The following is a 16,704-nucleotide window of genomic DNA, read 5'->3' on the forward strand; positions in this document are numbered from 1 at the left end:
CTGCATGCCCTCCAGGCAAAGTGAGTATGGTCAGTGTCAGGTGTAGTTGTATTGAATGGTGGAGGCAATAGTTAGCTCTGGGCTTGGCTACACTGGAGAGTTGCAGCACTGGTGATGGGTTTACAGCGCTGCAACTCCCTGGCTGCAGTGCTGGCTGTACACCTGGTCTGCTTGGGGTGTAGCGATTCCAGCGCTGGTGATGCAGCGCTGCTCATCAAGTGTGGCCACCAAAAGCACTGTTATTGGCCTCCAGGGTATTAGGAGGTATCCCAGCATACCTTTTCAGCCACTCTGCTCATCGTTTCGCACTCCACTGCCCTGGGCTCAGGTGATCCACCCTTTAAATGCCCCGGGAATTTTAAAAATCCCCTTCCTGTTTGCTCAGCCAAGTGTGGAGTGCAATCAATCAATCAATCAATCAATCACTGACCATGCCTCCATGCCCCAAACAAGCCTCAGCATGGAACACTTGCGAGCTGCAGGACCTCATCAGTGTTTGGGGTGAGGAAGCTGTGCAGTCACAGCTGCGCTCCAGCCGTAGAAATTATGATACCTATGGTCAGATATCAAAGTCCATGCTGCAAAGGGGCCATGAATGGGATGCGATGCAGTACAGGGTTAAAGTAAAGGAGCTGCGGAGTGCCTATTGCAAAACCCGTGAGGGAAACTGCCGCTCAGGAGCTGCCCCCATGACCTGCCGTTTTTACAAGGAGCTGGATGCAATACTTGGGTGTGACCCCACTGCCAATCCGAGGACCACGATGGAGAGTTCAGAGCAGGGAGAAGAGGGGGAGAGTGTAGAGGAAAACGAGAGTGAGGCTACTGGGGTGGAGGGAGACACCCCGGAGTCCCAGGAGGCATGCAGCCAGGAGCTCTTCTCAAGCCAGGAGGAAGCTAGCCAGTCGCAGCAGCTGGAACTTGTTGGTGAAGAAGAAGCAGAGGAGCGGGTTCCCAGTAAGCAGCTTTTATTTTAAGGATGGAAATGTTTTGGGAGAGGAGGGGGGTGGTTATGGCTGCCTGCATGCATGCCTAGATGTGGAATAGCCTATTGATTTGGTCTATCACGTCTCGGTAATCGGCCTCGGTAATCTCTTCAAAAGTTTCAGCCAGAGCGTGGGCAATGCGCTTGTGCAAGTTTATAGGGAGAGCCACCGTGGTCCTTGTCCCAGTCAGGCTAACGTGTCCTCGCCACTGTGCCGTGAGTGGTGGGGAGACCATTGCTGCACACAGGCAAGCTGCATAGGAACCAGGGCGGAATCCACATTGCTGTAGAAGACCCTCCCGCTCTTCCCAGGTAACCTGCAGCAGCGATATATCTGGCAGTAGAAAATCCTGTTGAAAATGTAGGGATAGTGTTCAGTGCAGGTCCCCTGCAGCTGCTCTCTGCTTTCCCCAATGCACAGAAACCGCAGTGAGCCCTGACTCAAGCAGCTCCCCTTCCCAGGCGAGTCGCAGCAGAAACACTCACCCCATTACTCATCATGTCTTCACTGCTGTGGCCTCTCTGTGCTATGTTTGCTATGTGTAAATGATGCTACAAATAGTCTACAAACTCCTTCACTGTGATTATAAACAATGCAGCCTCTGTATTAAATGTTTCTATTTCTGTTTTTTTAAAGTGTCGTTGAATCCTCCAGCCCTATCACAGCCTGCTGAAAGACTACAGAACTTGAGGCAGAAACCAAGGAAAAGCAAAGAAGATTTGGTGAAAGCAGTTGTGAATCAGTATGCCAGAGAGAGTAAGAGGCTGCAGGACTGGAGAGAGAAAATGCATCAGTGGAGGGAAACACAAAACAGGAGAAAGGAATTGGCTACCAAGAAAAGCACAAAGCAGCTGATAAGCCTCCTGGCACGCCAGACGGACTGTAGGCAGTCACTCGTAGCCATGCAGGCAGATCACTACCGTGCTAACCCCCCCCACCCCAAACCTCTCTCCCTTGTTCCCCAGTGTTTGCTCAAAACCCCCTTCTCCAGCATCCTGGTTCTTACCACCACCAGCTGCCCCCAACACCTGTACGTTCACCTACCAGCCCTGAGAACTACTACCCTTACCCTATGCACTCAACCCCCATCACCATGCAGCATATTAATCCTGAAGTGCAGCAGGCATTGCACAGCAATCCAGGCAGGACATATTCAAACCTCTGAATGTACACTTCAGCACCCTACCCCCCTGCCCTATTATGTACTGTATTTTGAATAAATGATTTCTTGGCTTTTAAAACATTTTTTATTATTGCAGAAAGTGAAAAATACTGTATCCCAAGGGAAAAACAGGCACTGCAAATCATTGTAATCACTGCACTTCACTCCCGTGCAAGGCACCAAACATTACTGTTGGCTTTCAGCCTCAAATTGCTCCCTTAAGGCATCCCTAATCCTTGAAGCCCTGTGCTGGGCCTCTCTAGTAGCCCTGCTCTCTGGCTGTGCAAATTCAGCCTCCTGGCGTTGAACCTGGGAGGTCCTCCATTCCGAGGTCCTCCATTCCTCACTGAATGTTTCACCCTTCCCTTCACAAATATTATGGAGGGTACAGCACACGGATATAACTGCAGGGATGCTGCTTTCCCCCAAGTCTAGCTTCCCATAAAGACACCTCCAGCATCCCTTTAAACGGCAAAAGCACACTCCACAGTCATTCTGCCACTGCTCAGCCTGTAGTTGAACTGGTCCTTGCTCCTGTCAAGCTTCCCTGTATATGGTTTCATGAGCCATGACATTAACGGGTAAGCGGGGTCTCCAAGGATCACAATGGGCATTTCGACGTCCTCTACTGTGATCTTGCAGTCTGGGAAAAAAGTCCCAGCCTGCAGCTTCCTGAACAGGACACTGTTCCGAAAGATGTGTGTATCATGCACCTTTCCAGGCCATCCTGTGTAAATGTCAGTGAAACACCCACAGTGATCCACAAGCGCTTGGAGAACCACAGAGAAATACCCCTTCCGATTAAGGCGGCATTCCACGGTGCTGAGCACATCCGTTACTGCCACAAGCAATTTAGTGTCACGCGCGTCAGGCGAATCGATATCATCGTCGGACTCCTCACTGTCACTTTGTAGCTGAAGGAATAGCTCAACTGCCAAACATGATGTGTTGGCAACATTCATCAGCAAAGTCCTCAGCAGCTTGGACTCCATTTCTAACAGAAATCACGCTGGACACAATTCCTTACCCATCCTGGCTAATAGCCATTAATGGACTTAACCTCCATTCATTTATCTGTTTCCTAGAGACTGGCTCCAGGGGGTCCCTCACAAACTGGAGACAGTTACTGTGGGTTTGTCTTTAGTGGATCATCAGGAGGCTGTGGATGATCACAATCATAGAAGTCACATGACATAGGTCTTAAACTGGATATGGAGTAACAAGGATTATGTTGTGTTCTGGTTTAGACCTGATCCATTTCCCAAAACTCACAGGCCAACTTAGCCAGCAGTATCAGCTGATGAAATTCCACTGAAGTCCAAAGAATTGCTTTCATGTAGTGAATTGGATCGAAAGACAAGAGTTGGAACCATACCACTAACGTTTGATGTAGTTAAACAAAATCTGGGGTATTCCAAGGTAACAGAATTCTAAGTATCTTAATATGGACACTCAGTATATTTGGTGATTCCTATTCAACTATTTTCCAGCAATTCAAATTCATATTCAAAGTGGTGCATTCCATTTGCTTGTTTAAATAATGTAAATTGTGTGTGCGTGTGCTTCCATGCTCTAGGATGATTGTGCTGGGCATTAAAACCTAAATAGAACAGAACTGAATAGGAAAGAAGTTAATTCTAAACCTAACAACACGAGCTTAGCTGTTACAGGCCAGATTCTTATCTCATTTACACTGATGTATATCCTTTGCAACTCCTTTGACTTTGGTGGAAATATTCTGGACATGCATTGCTGTAAAAGAGATCAGAATCCAGCTCAATTAGTTAATGCTTGTAAAAAAATGTTGAAGGTAAAAATAGAAATGTATCATAAAAAGGGGAAAACCCCTTGTTCTCCAGGGAGAATTTCAAAACAAATCAATATTTTCACTTGTAGCTAGTGTAATATCATGACAAGAAGCATAATACATGCTAGGCCATTTTCGTACCTGTTATGGAATGCTAGATTAGGGATAATAATGAAAGCAATGACTTGTGTCCAAATCAGCATGCGAAAGGAGACGAATCACCTAGCTGTATTCCAAAGATTGTAAAAGACAGTTCTAATTGCTGATCTGAATGTAATACCATGGGGAAAAAACCCTGAGAGAGTAGTATTCTCAAATGCAGAGGAACCTGCTGAAGATTTGAGGATGAGGTTGGTCAGTACCCATTTTTCTGAGCACGTGTAATGAGATAAGCTAGCACATTTTGGACAAAATGACACAAAGAGCATTTTATAGTGAGATCACAAAGGGATATTAGAGTAGTCAAGATTAGAAGAGGTGAAGGCATGAAACAGGTGAATGCATGTTCTGATGTGGATGATATGGAATGCAGGAAGTCAAGCTGACACAGGTTGAATAAGACCAGTTTGTGGAGGCAGAGCAAGCTGGTGCTTTTCAGGGGAGGGGGATAGGGGAGAACACATCTATCTTGTACTCCAGAAACTAAACTTTTGTTAAAATAAAATAAGAAGTCTGTAGCTATTTTGTTTGTAAAGAAATGTTTTGCACTGATGTCTGCTTGAGTCTGCAGACAGCTTAAAACAACCCTGAGAGGTGTGAACTTCCCTGTTCATCTAAATAATGTGTTAACTCTAAAGTTTATTTTTAATCATTTAAATGTAGCATTATTAACTATTTCACTGCAAAACAAAGAATGCAATAAAGAGTAACAAAGGTCAGCTGAGGTCACTGCATGCAAGAAAGAGGAATATTAATTCTAATAAAAATGTCTGTAATCTAGTCTGAGTGACATCTCATTAGGTTATTTCAAATGGTTGGGATTTAGTTTGTGGGCATAGTTTTGGATAGTATCACTATTTCTTTAGCCTCTGCAAAGTCCTGATTATGGAATTGGTATAGAAGAATGAAATGGTAATGCTGATGTTTGAACTAAGGTTGATATTCTTACCTATTAGGATATACATGCATCTGAGGAAGTGGGTATTCACCCACGAAAGCTCATGCTCCAAAATGTCTGTTAGTCTATAAGGTGCCACAGGATTCTTTGCTGCTTTTACCCATTAGGAGGCACTGAATATATTGAACAGAAGGAATTTATGAAGGAGCTAGAAGTTGAGGGGGTTGAAGCTCATAAAAAAGTAGGGAACGGACTGAAACAATGAAAGGAATACAGATTTGAGTGTCATATACACAGAGCTATGGACAAGTAACATGAGAGAGGAGGGAAAGACTCAACTTATTAAGGAAATAACAACAACATTACACTGAGCTCAGAATGAATCAGAGATGGGGTCCATTTAATTATTAAAGTGTTGCTGGATGACCAACTTGAATGAAACCAAAAGGGCCATGAGATAAAGCCAAGTGGTATTCTCAGCTGCCAGATTCTCATGCAAGGACACTTCAAGAAAGAGACATCATCTGGTTCTGACATTAGGAGCATCTATGTTACTTGTTTTTGTTTCTGCTCCACAACCTTTTGGAAATAAGGACCACACAACCCCCACTATTATTCCTGGATACACCACCACATTCCATTGTATCAATCCCCATTCCATTTCCAAAAAGAACTATTAAAATATTTAACCATACAAGTGATAAAACTGGCTGAAAAAGCTTGAGTGGTGGGACAGAGTCATTGTAGTGTAGCAGTTTAAGATGAGATTTGGGAGTTTCTCCTGGAAAGACTCTTGCCCTAAAGTTGCTCTTGAAGGAAAGTTCTGTCCTGTATATCTGGGACTGATTGCTTAGGAGTGGAGAAGACTGTTTGCTCCTTCTAGTATAGATGCATCTTGGGGAACCCCAGGGTCCAGTAAAAGGGGTCACGATCCCTTCTTGGGGAGTGCTCTTAGAAGAAGCTCTATATCAAGAAGTTGCTAGTGAGAGGCTACAGTTATTTACATATTACTGTTTCTCTTTTTGTTCCATTTGATTGCTGTATTTATGCTAAATGTTTATCACCTCATAGTTTTTAAACTTCCGCTCCTCTGTATTTTTGACAGGATACCAATTAAAGCGCCTTTTTTAAACAGACCATGAAGTTAAGACTTCCCATCCCCATTCCGCCTTGCCTTCCAAAGAGCTGCCATCACTGGATTATAATTACAGGGGGACCTGAACCAAAATCCTACATATGACATCCCCAAATCTCAGGGCCGCCCTGAGGATTCAGGGGGCCTAGGGCAAAGCAATTTCGGGGGCCCCTTCCATAAAAAAAATTACAATACTATATTCTCATGGGGGCCCCTGCAGGGCCCGGTGCAAATTGCTCCAGTTGCTCCCTCTCCCATGGGCTGCCCTGGGAAAAATAAACCTTCTGCATCTCGGCACAAATCCAGTTTTGAGAAAAGTTCTTTACAAGGTATCACTGGTTCTCAGCATCAGTTAGTGCTAAAAGGCACTAAAGCTCATTAAAAGGGTTGGACAAATATGTGCCGTCAAAACTATTTCTGGATCAAAAACTAGGGGGTTTTAAAAAACAGAAAAAAAATCACAGACGACGTCTGCTTTCCTTCAAAATTTGTGTTTTTTTTAATTGAAAAGTTGAAATTAGTCTGCCATAACCTGAATATGGTTTAGGGTTTCAGAAGTGTGTGACCAAATATCTGCTGCTTGCTCTGTTCGATTGTTTAAAGAAACAATAAAAAAAATTCTGCTTAAAAAAAAAATCCAAAACTTTTTGAACCACCTCAGCTTGTGACCAAACACCTGAGCCCATCCAGTCAGATTTTTCCAGGTTTCTGATACGCTGCTGGCTTCCTTGACTCATATCTGTCTCCATAACCTTGGGTTCTTTTAAGTTAGAATATAAGAACACTGGGTCAAACCAAAGGTCCATCCAGCCCAGTATCCTGTCTACCAACAATGGCCAATGCCAAGTGCCCCAGAGGGAATAAACCTAACAGGTAATGATCAAGTGATCTTTCTCCTGCCACCCATCTCCACCCTCTGACAAACAGAGGCTAGGGACACAATTCCTTACCTATCCTGGCTAATAGCCATTAATGGACTTAACCTCCATTCATTTATCTGTTTCCTAGAGACTGGCTCCATGGGGTCCCTCACAAACTGGAGACAGTTACTGTGGGTTTATCTTTAGTATATCTTACGCACATACTCCACGAACAGAGCATTTGAGCTTGTTCCAAATCTGGGATGAGCCTATGTTGTGAAAACTGAAATTCTCAAAATAGCACATGCATGTGACTGGACATAAGGTGTTAAAATTAAATTACCCCAGGGGTTCTCAAACTGGAGGTTGGGACCCTTCAGGGGGTCATGAGGTATTACTGGGGGCCGTGAGCTGTCAGCCTCCACCTCAAACCCTGCTTTGCCTGCAGCATTTATAATAGTTAAATATATTAAAAAGTGTTTTTAGTTTATAAGGAGGGGGTCACACTCACAGGTTTGCTATGTGAAAGGGGTCACCAGTACAAAAGTTTGAGAACCACTGAATTAACCCCTCTGGAGCCTCAGGAAATGTAGGAGAGGTGGGGGGACTCCCTTGATAGGGTTGAGAAGGAGGTATGTGGTGTAGGATATTGTTCTTCTCATGTAATCCCTCCCCCAGTGGCTAATTTTAAATGAAGCTACCCTCCCCTGACGTGAATCTCCCTATAGCACTGAAATTAAATATAGACTATAATTTAGCATTTGAGAAGTGAAAGGGATGGTAGCCCTAATGGAAAATCTAACAGCTTGGCTCTTCTGCAAGCCTCAAACTGCTGAATGAGCTTTAGGGTAGGGAAGGCTGTGCCTCCCAAACAGCCTAAGCCTGCCCCCTATCTGACCACCACCCACTTCCTGCCCCCTGACTGCCCGCCTCCCTCAGAAGCCCTGACCCATCCTGCTCCTTGCCCCCTCATCGTCCCCCAGAGACCCTCCACTCCCACCCCAGGACCCCATCCCTGTCCCCTGACTGCCCCAACCCCTATCACCCCCTCGCTGAGTCCTGACAGACCCCTGGAACACCCACAATCCAACCATCCTGTTCCCTATTCCCTGACTGCCCCCCCAATTTCTGCCCCTTCCATGTCCCCGGGACTTCCTGCCCCTTAGCCAACCCTCCCAGCCCTGGCCCCTTACCCCTGGCTCCCCTCTCACCCAGAGCCTCAGCGCATCCAGGAGCTTCACTCAACAAAGGCAGCATGTCTCCGGTGGGGCCTGAGCTCTGCTCAGAGCCTCATGGTCAGGGGGCAGGGCTGGGAGCTCCAGGCTGAGCTCAGCTCCCTCCGCTCAGCCTGGAGCCCGCAGCCCCGCCCCCTCACCACACGGCTCTGAGCGGGGCGGGGCTCAAGGGCCCCACTAGAGCACTGCAGCTGTCCCAGACACTGCTGGATGTGCTGAGGCTCCGGGAAAGGGAAGGGAGCCTCAGCCATGTTCATGGGGGCCCCTGAGGAGCCCGGGGCCTGGGGCAAACTGCCCCACTTGACCCACTCTGGGCGGCCCTGCCAAATCTTGGGGAACTGTAGATCTATATTCAAACGTCCCCATGGCCTCAACCTCTTCATAGTTTTGGTGTGGACTATTGTAGCCAGAACCCTAGCAATCTTTGGGCTCTAGATTGGAACTTTTTGGCTCAGGCTCATATCTAGCTATAATGCAAACTACAGGAATGATAAACTGCAGCATGTTAAAATTCTAAATATTTGTGCTGACTAATAAAGTATGAATGAAGTCAATATAAATATTGTACCAGACAGACCAACTCACTCTTCTACAAATACTAATAGCATCCTCTATCAAAAGCTGCAGAATGATCTACCACTACAACAGTAAACAAATTAGACTCAGCAGCCATCAATGAAACATTTTAACATAGACTATTTTACGGGTTTCTGTAAACACTCATTGTAGAATCTTACAGAAGATGGATGATCCTGTGCTGCAGGCCCTGGATGAAGAATCAGAAGATCTAGGTTATATTCTCAATTTCTTGTGAGATTTTCGACTAATCACTTAATCTCTCTGTGCTCCAGTTATCCATGGGTAAAATGGGAATAATACTTCAATACCGCACAAGGGTGTTGTGAAGATGAATTCATTGATGTTGGGTCCTCAGATATTGCAGAGCTGAACACTGTAGAAAAGCCTATGAATTAATAAGCCCTGCTTTCATCTAGGCTTTTATGTTGCACTCATCCCTGTGCTATCTGTCAACCAGACTTAGCATCACTGAGACTCTTTCTCTTGTAATCTAACTTACAAGAGAGACCTAATAAATATGTAAAAAAAAAATGTTTTTTCATCTCAGCAATTATTCAACCTGAAACTCAGGTAAAAAACATCAAGAGTTTTTTTTTCAATCCAGCCTTTTAAATATAAATTAATTTAAAAGTCAAAACACAAAGTCATTTTGAACTAGAGGACTGGATTTTTTTAATTTAGAAAGTATCCAAACAAAATGTTTCAAATCCCTTTTTCCCCAAAAAAATTATAGTAAAAAGAAAAAAAAATTTCTCAAAACCAATTGAAACTTTTCATAATAAAAGGTTTAGACAAATCTGTATTAAAAAAATGTTTTGTTGAAAAGTTCCCTGATCAGCTTTTGTGATCATTTTAACAGTCATATCTTCTGACTTCAGGAGCAAAAATGTGCATGCAATCATGTGCTAAATTCTTAGTTACCAAGAATGCTTATGTAAAGGTAGTAACTGGTTGCCAAATTGCATGCACAGGTTTGCTGTAATTGCACAAACAATTTAGATCTTTGTACATAACTATGTAGCTAGTTATCCCAGCTAACTGGTCACTTAAACACACATTGCAGCACATTGATACATGCACATGTCTGCAGTTCTGAAGAATTACCCCTCATAGTCACTGTAAAAAGGATGATGATGATTTGGTAAGCACTGACTCTAAACCATGGAGTTTACAATCTAATAAACAGGCAGCAAAAAATGCACTGCAAGACCCAGCTCTATTTTAAAACACTTTGGGTTGATTTTGAATTCTCTTTAATGCCATAGATGGGGAACAGCACATTCACTGAGGTGAGATAGCATTAGGCACAAGCAAAATGTCCAAAAAGTGACAGTTGGAATGACGCATCAGCCATGCCAGCTACATGAGGAGAAGAGCAACAAGAATGATTAAAGGTCTTGAGAACATGACCTATGAAGGAAGGCTGAAGGAATTGGGTTTGTTTAGTTTGGAAAAGAGAAGACTGAGAGGGGACATGATAGCAGTTTTCAGGTATCTAAAAGGGTGTCATCAGGAGGAGGGAGAAAACTTGTTCACCTTAGCCTCCAATGATAGAACAAGAAGCAATGGGCTTAAACTGCAGCAAGGGAGATTTAGGTTGGACATTAGGAAAAAGTTCCTAACTGTCAGGGTAGTTAAACACTGGAATAAATTGCCTAGGGAGGTTGTGGAATCTCCATCTCTGGAGATATTTAAGAGTAGGTTAGATAAATGTCTGTTAGGGATGGTCTAGACAGTATTTGGTCCTGCCATGAGGGCAGGGGACTGGACTCGATGACCTCTCGAGGTCCCTTCCAGTCCTAGAGTCTATAAGTCTATGACCCAGCTCTATCTGAAAACACTTTGGGTTGATTTTGAATTCTCTTTAATGCCATAGATGGGGAACAGCACATTGACTGAGGTGAGATAGCATTAGGCACAAGAAAATGTCCAAAAAGTGACAGTTGGAATGACGCATCAGCCATGCCAGCTACTGTAACCTCCACAACGGGCCTGCCAAGTCAATCCATCTGCAGTGAACTGCAGTGGAAAACACTGGTTTGCTTCAAGGAATTCCTGTGTTTGCTTTCATGTTTATTTTTAAAACTACTAACTCTGGCGTCCATCCCACTCTAATTAAGTATTTGTCATGCCAGAAAACTGACTCTCTCTCTGACTGAGACAATGGCCACACTACACTGTTGCTTGTTTCTGAACTCTCCCTAACCAGCTAGATTTGAGTCTTCCTAAATAAGCAGCTTTAATTGGTGGAGGAGATTTTTGTTCTCTCTCTCAAAGGAATTAATATTCTAATACACTGATCGCCCTTGATATTAAGGTTTCATTGATAAAGGATTAATAAATTATTAGTAGATGTTTAATAAATGGTGAATCGATTGTAATAGAGCCCAACACATTGTTTATAACCATGGTTTATAATGATCTCTCACACTTTCTACTGATGGGCTTATAACCATGTATAATAAATATTACCTGAAGGTTTAACATCCATTAACAGAAGCTTAATATGAAGTGTGGCTGATACAGTTATGGAAAGAAGCCTAGATACTGCGGAGATGGGCACATAGAAATATGTATACAAATAAATACACAAACAGCTGGAAGGCTATGTAGCTTTCAAAGGGTCCCCCTAAGGCTCCTCCGAGAGGGCTCAGAAGCTCAAGAGAGCCTGTTCCGGGCACCACTCAGCCATGCTAAGGATAGCAAGAAGTGTGCTGGGAAGCCCAGAGGGAGACAATCAAGTGTTTTAAACAGAGATTTGAGAACCCACAACAATCATTTTGCAGCCTCTGGCTTCTTGAATTCAAAGTCTATTAGGCTGTTTTAAGTATTTAGTTGCTCTGCTGGGGGGGGGGGAAAGGTTTTATTAATCTTTGAATAAACTTGTTGAGCTTCCTATCCTAGACATTTACGGGACCACAGAACTACATGGGCTCCACTCTCTGTTCTGAACATTTTGTACCCCTGAAATCCATTGGCGCTTTTCTATCATCTATTGTACCAATGGCGGCTCACTCTAGCTAATAGCCATTGCTTTCTGGGGTAACTCATTCATCTCTATGCACAAGAAATCACAATTTAACTTCTTATCAAATCTCCCGTTCTGCACAAGTAGCCTACAATGCTCAGATTTTTCTGCCACTTGACAAAACACTTAACAGCTGACCCCAGCTGGCACAGGGAAATGTATATTATGCAATCAATTTGCCAGCCTGGCCTTCTGTGCTGTGGGTGAGGTTCAGCATGAGGGAAGACAGGCAGTTTTGCAGCTGCTTCTCCCTCAGTCAGGATTTCAGTTGGAGAAGAAAAACTTTATACTATAATTGAGCTCCTAGGAAGGCTGATCAAAAATATGCTGAATCAGCAGATCCACCACTTCCCCTAGCCATGCCCCAGCCAATGTTTCCCAATTTTTCACCCCCTCTCCCCAACCATAAGGGGATGTTGAAGCCATTTTTCATCACCATAATGGATCCCAAATGACCTGGTACCTGATTACCTGATGTCAGAAGCCTGTATGGATCCTGGGTCACTGACTATGCCATGAGCGTGTACATGTGCACACGCACATGTCCTGTATTTTCTGGTTTTCAATCTGCATGCTGAAATAAGACAAACCCTTCCATGATTTGAAATGTTTGCGGGAATACCCATTTATTTCAATGGGAATGGAATTATTTCCCATAACTCATCTGATGGTAAATAAATAATTCTTCATTGGCAGGGGGAAATTTTTTGTCAGGGAAAAAACAAATAGTCTTGACAGAACAATATATACAGCTGTGCTACTGTGCATCAAAAAAAAGCATGTGCAATGCACTAGACCCGATGCTGTGGGCCTAAATCACACCTTTATGTCACGGAACAGCAAAGTGCCAGATGCCTTCGTCCTTCCAGTTGTCCAACAATGTCAAAAGTGAATGAACTGAGCAAGAGCTAGATCATAAACTCATTGTAATGATAACATGGTCCTGTGGATAACAGTCAAGAGCCAAGAGATCCGGCTTCTATTCCTGGCCCTTCAGTTGGCCTGCTGTATGATTTGGGCAAGTCACGCCATCTTTCTCTGCCTGTTTCATCTACCCATTGCCTGTCTTGTCTGAGCTGTCAGCTTCCTGGAACAGGGACCATCTCTCACTGTGTGTTATTACAGCACCTAGCACAATGGGAGAATAGCACAATGCAATCTCATTTGGGGCCTGTGGACACAACCTTAGCACAAATAAATAACGATGTAGGGCGTAGGAATGCAGTACAGAGCTCATCAAGTATCTGGGTTTAGTAACTGTCCATAAAAAAAAAATCACAAAGTTGGTGAGAAAAGTTTAATTGTGTCCAGATATTGGCAACTGTGACACTTTTGATAGCAATAGGGAGAGATTAGTTACTTTCAAAGGAAATCTTGTTGGTTAGTAAAAGATGGCAAAGACTTTCTTGCTTTGGGACATACTAGCTTCTTTTGTGTAAAGGAGGATTTCATTTTTTAATTGTTAAAAAAGTTCAGATTGCGCAGTGACAACCATGTGCAGAATGAATGCCCTCCTGCTTCTGTGGAAGGCTGGCAGTGCCAACTCTGACCTCAGCAGAGCTGTTTGAAAGGGTGGCTGATGGCTTAACAGCAGACATTGCAAATGCAATTCAGTTGTTAAGTCCCTGCAGAAAAATACCTTGCGTAAACACAAATGTTGACTATCCCACCCCAGGCTTAAACAAATAGGAAATCAAGATTAACCTCTGGCTGCTTTTAAATAAAATTTCTCTTCTCTGTCTTAAAAAACAAAAATCAAAAGACAGGAGAAAAGCAGGAAGTACTGGTACTGACAGGTAGTGTTTGATCAGAAAGTAGTCCAGGGTTTATTTTAAATTCTTCATGTTTCAAGCAACCTCAAAAGCAAAATGAGATGCCTAAAATGTTTCTAAGGGCTTGTCTACACACAGGAGAGTCACAAGAATACTTAAAGCGAGAGTGTGCCCTGAGTCACTGTGAATAGAGCAGCCTCCCTCTTCTCATTCGCTAGCAGACACCTTGACATCTCCTGAGGTGCAAACAGAGTTATCGCTGGGGATTTGAATTATACCCACCTCATAAAAGCCAGATTTACACTCTGTTCTGAACACTGAACACCGCTGCCTGATTTGCAAGGATTTTTGGTATAGGATTTGGAAGATGAAGGCCAGTTAGTTCCACTGTGTCAAGCTTAAATTATTCTAAAGCAGGTTAATGGAGGCACTGTAAGCAGATGGAATATTAAAATATCAAGGAGTCTGCTAACACCTCTTTCATTACTTTTCATTCTTTTAGGGGCCTGCTTGTTAATCACCATCTACAATGGAAGCATCCAATGGACAGAAGAGCCAGTAATCTCGCTCAATAAATCATTGAATGTTTTCTAATTAGCCAACTGAAAAGTAGAGTGTTTTTCTGAGCTGGAGGTCAAAGGATCTGACCGTTAACTGATAAAACAAAATAGCCCCTTTGGGCTGCTTTGCTCACCAGGAGCAATTGCTAGATTTGAGAAACTAGCTGTGTAAATCTGAAACTTTCCCAAAGGCTTCGGAGACTCTCCACCCCCAACTGGGCGCGTTAGTAACCCCAGTAACCAGTTACATTTCCACAGCAATGAGGTAAAGTTTCTTGCTTGTAGCCATTTCAAAACCCTGTTTCCATGGTCACCAGCTTTCCCGGGCTCCTTATAGTGAGAGCTTTGTGTTGGTGCTGTGAGTGCTTGAAAGGCAGGACTAGCCGCTTTCGTAGAGCTGCTTTCAGCCCTTTGTGCACCTGCTTGTGTCTAGGCATCCCTTCACCTTTATCAGACAACCACCCTTCCCCCACCCACGCAGGCGTGCACACACCCCACCACAGCTGCCTAAGTTTTGCCATCACAAAGTTAACGATTTCCCTTTTTTCCATTCCAAACTTACCTTCCCCAGCTCTCCTGATAAAGTGCTACGGAGCTGGTCCTTGGAGCAGTTTAGCCATTAGACAAGCAGTTCAAAAAAGGAAAAGAAAAGCACCAAACAAAGGTAAAGTCTTGCTCAGCCACAAAACACTTCAGAGATCTGCTCCTCGCTTTCCTCACCAACCATCAGCATCATCACATCCTCGGTCACTTGCATGCTCAAAAGTACAGAAGTTAGAAGGGGACTTTCCTGAGAGATGCGACTCCCTTTGATCTGTTACCTTCATAGCCACTGAATCCAAACAAGGCTTTGGAGGGTGGGTCCAGACATCAGATTTCACAGGGGAGTGAAAACTCCCAGGGAACGCCACAATAAGTAGCTTTCCAGTCTCACTTGCCCCTAGTTAAAGGCTTATTCAGAGGCAGGTTGAAATTCTGATCTCTTATCCCCTCCTTACTTTCAGGGCTGATACATATGCATCAAAAGGTGGAGCCAGTCTTCATCCCCTTTTAATCCCGCAGGGATAAGAAATCAGAGAGTTATTATGAATTGGAAATTATGCAGAGAGCCGTTCGAGGAAGAGAATCCATGTTTATGTTTAAAAAAATTGCACTGGGAAGAAAGCATTTCCTGCTGTATCCCTCAGTCAGAGAAAAAAAATCATGCAGGTTTTGGTCCAACTGTTCCCAATTCATATAAACTACAGCTGGCTAAGGAACTGCAGAATTTTTCCACAAGGGATTGTGAAAAAAAAAATCACATTTGTTTTGGGCATTCTCCCTTTACATAGTTACAGTTCCAAACTCTTACATTCGCAGCTTCCCAGATTAGTACACATTATGCAGGATTTAGGCTTTAAAAGAGACCCAGGATACACCAAAAATAACTAAATGATAGACTCTGTGGGTTTCAGCAAAGCTCCTCTCCACGTGTTTCTAAATGACGATGGCCTCAATCCTGCAAACTGCTTTTTGTGGAAACAGTCTACATGGAGCATTGTGCAGAATCAGGGCTCATGTCCCCATTTTGCTGGCATGGTCTGACCCAACTGATGGAGCCTGGAATAGCTATTAATTTTTAAATGCCCAAAAGTGTGCTAGGTGCTTTGCAAATAAGCAGAAAAATATGGTCCTTGCCCAGAAGAACATATAATCTATACAGCAGCTTTCATCTATGGTCCTCAATGATTTATAAGCATTGAGGAATTAACCCTCATCATCACAGGCATCTCCCCGCGATGGAGGAAAATATTCTCATCCCCATTCCGCAGTCAAGTTAAGTGTCTTGCACACATCACAGAGGAAGGCTGTGGTAGAAGCAGGGTCTCCCGATTCTCTCAGCTATAACACTATCCTTCCATCCTCTGGTTTTACTGGAGTATTTTTCTCCCCTAACATCCCAATTAAAAATAACCCCAAGTTCTTCTCCCAGGAAGTGCTCCATCACACAATGGAAAATGGAATCAATAGATCAAAGTCCAGACAGTTCTAGTGGTCACAAACTTCATAAAAAGTGATATAAAAAGGAGACACACAGCTTTGCTTTAAACACCAGGCCGTGTCCACACTGCACTTTCGTTAAAACTTTTGTTGCTCAGGAGTGTGAAAAAAAAAAAACCCATAAACAAAAGTTTTAACAACAAAAAGCACTGGTGCGAACAGCGCTTCTTTGACAGAAGACACGCTCCCAGCAATGAAGTTAGCACCCCTAAGTCTGGGGTGGTTTTATTTGGTCTCCGGGAGAGCTCTCGCATGGTGACAAAGAGCGGCTACACCACGCACCTTACAACAGAATGACTGCAGCAGCACAGCTGCACCATAGTAAGGTGTGCAGTGTAGACATAGCCCTAGGGGTGAGAAATCTTCCAAAAGTTCAATTTTGGGATAAATTTCCAAATAATTTAGGTGTTTAACCAAAGTTTACCTGAAGAAGGTTTTGCTTCTTCCCCTTTCTCCATTTCCCATTCTTGTCCCTTCCTCTTGTCT

At 43.7% G+C, this 16,704-nt stretch overlaps 1 protein-coding gene across 1 annotated transcript in view; it reads right to left on the bottom strand.

The window, feature by feature from the left end:
• SPATA13 (spermatogenesis associated 13) overlaps nucleotides 1–14,791 on the bottom strand; it is a 288,804-nt gene extending 274,013 nt beyond the window's left edge. Inside the window, exon 1 of the mRNA XM_030562215.1 lies at nucleotides 14,741–14,791. The gene's annotated coding sequence lies outside the window, so the exon portion shown is untranslated. The remainder of the gene's footprint in view (nucleotides 1–14,740) is intronic.
• Between the last annotated feature and the right edge of the window lie 1,913 nt (nucleotides 14,792–16,704).

Source organism: Gopherus evgoodei, chromosome 1 (genome assembly GCF_007399415.2).
Source record: "Gopherus evgoodei ecotype Sinaloan lineage chromosome 1, rGopEvg1_v1.p, whole genome shotgun sequence".
NCBI classification, from domain to species: domain Eukaryota; kingdom Metazoa; phylum Chordata; order Testudines; family Testudinidae; genus Gopherus; species Gopherus evgoodei.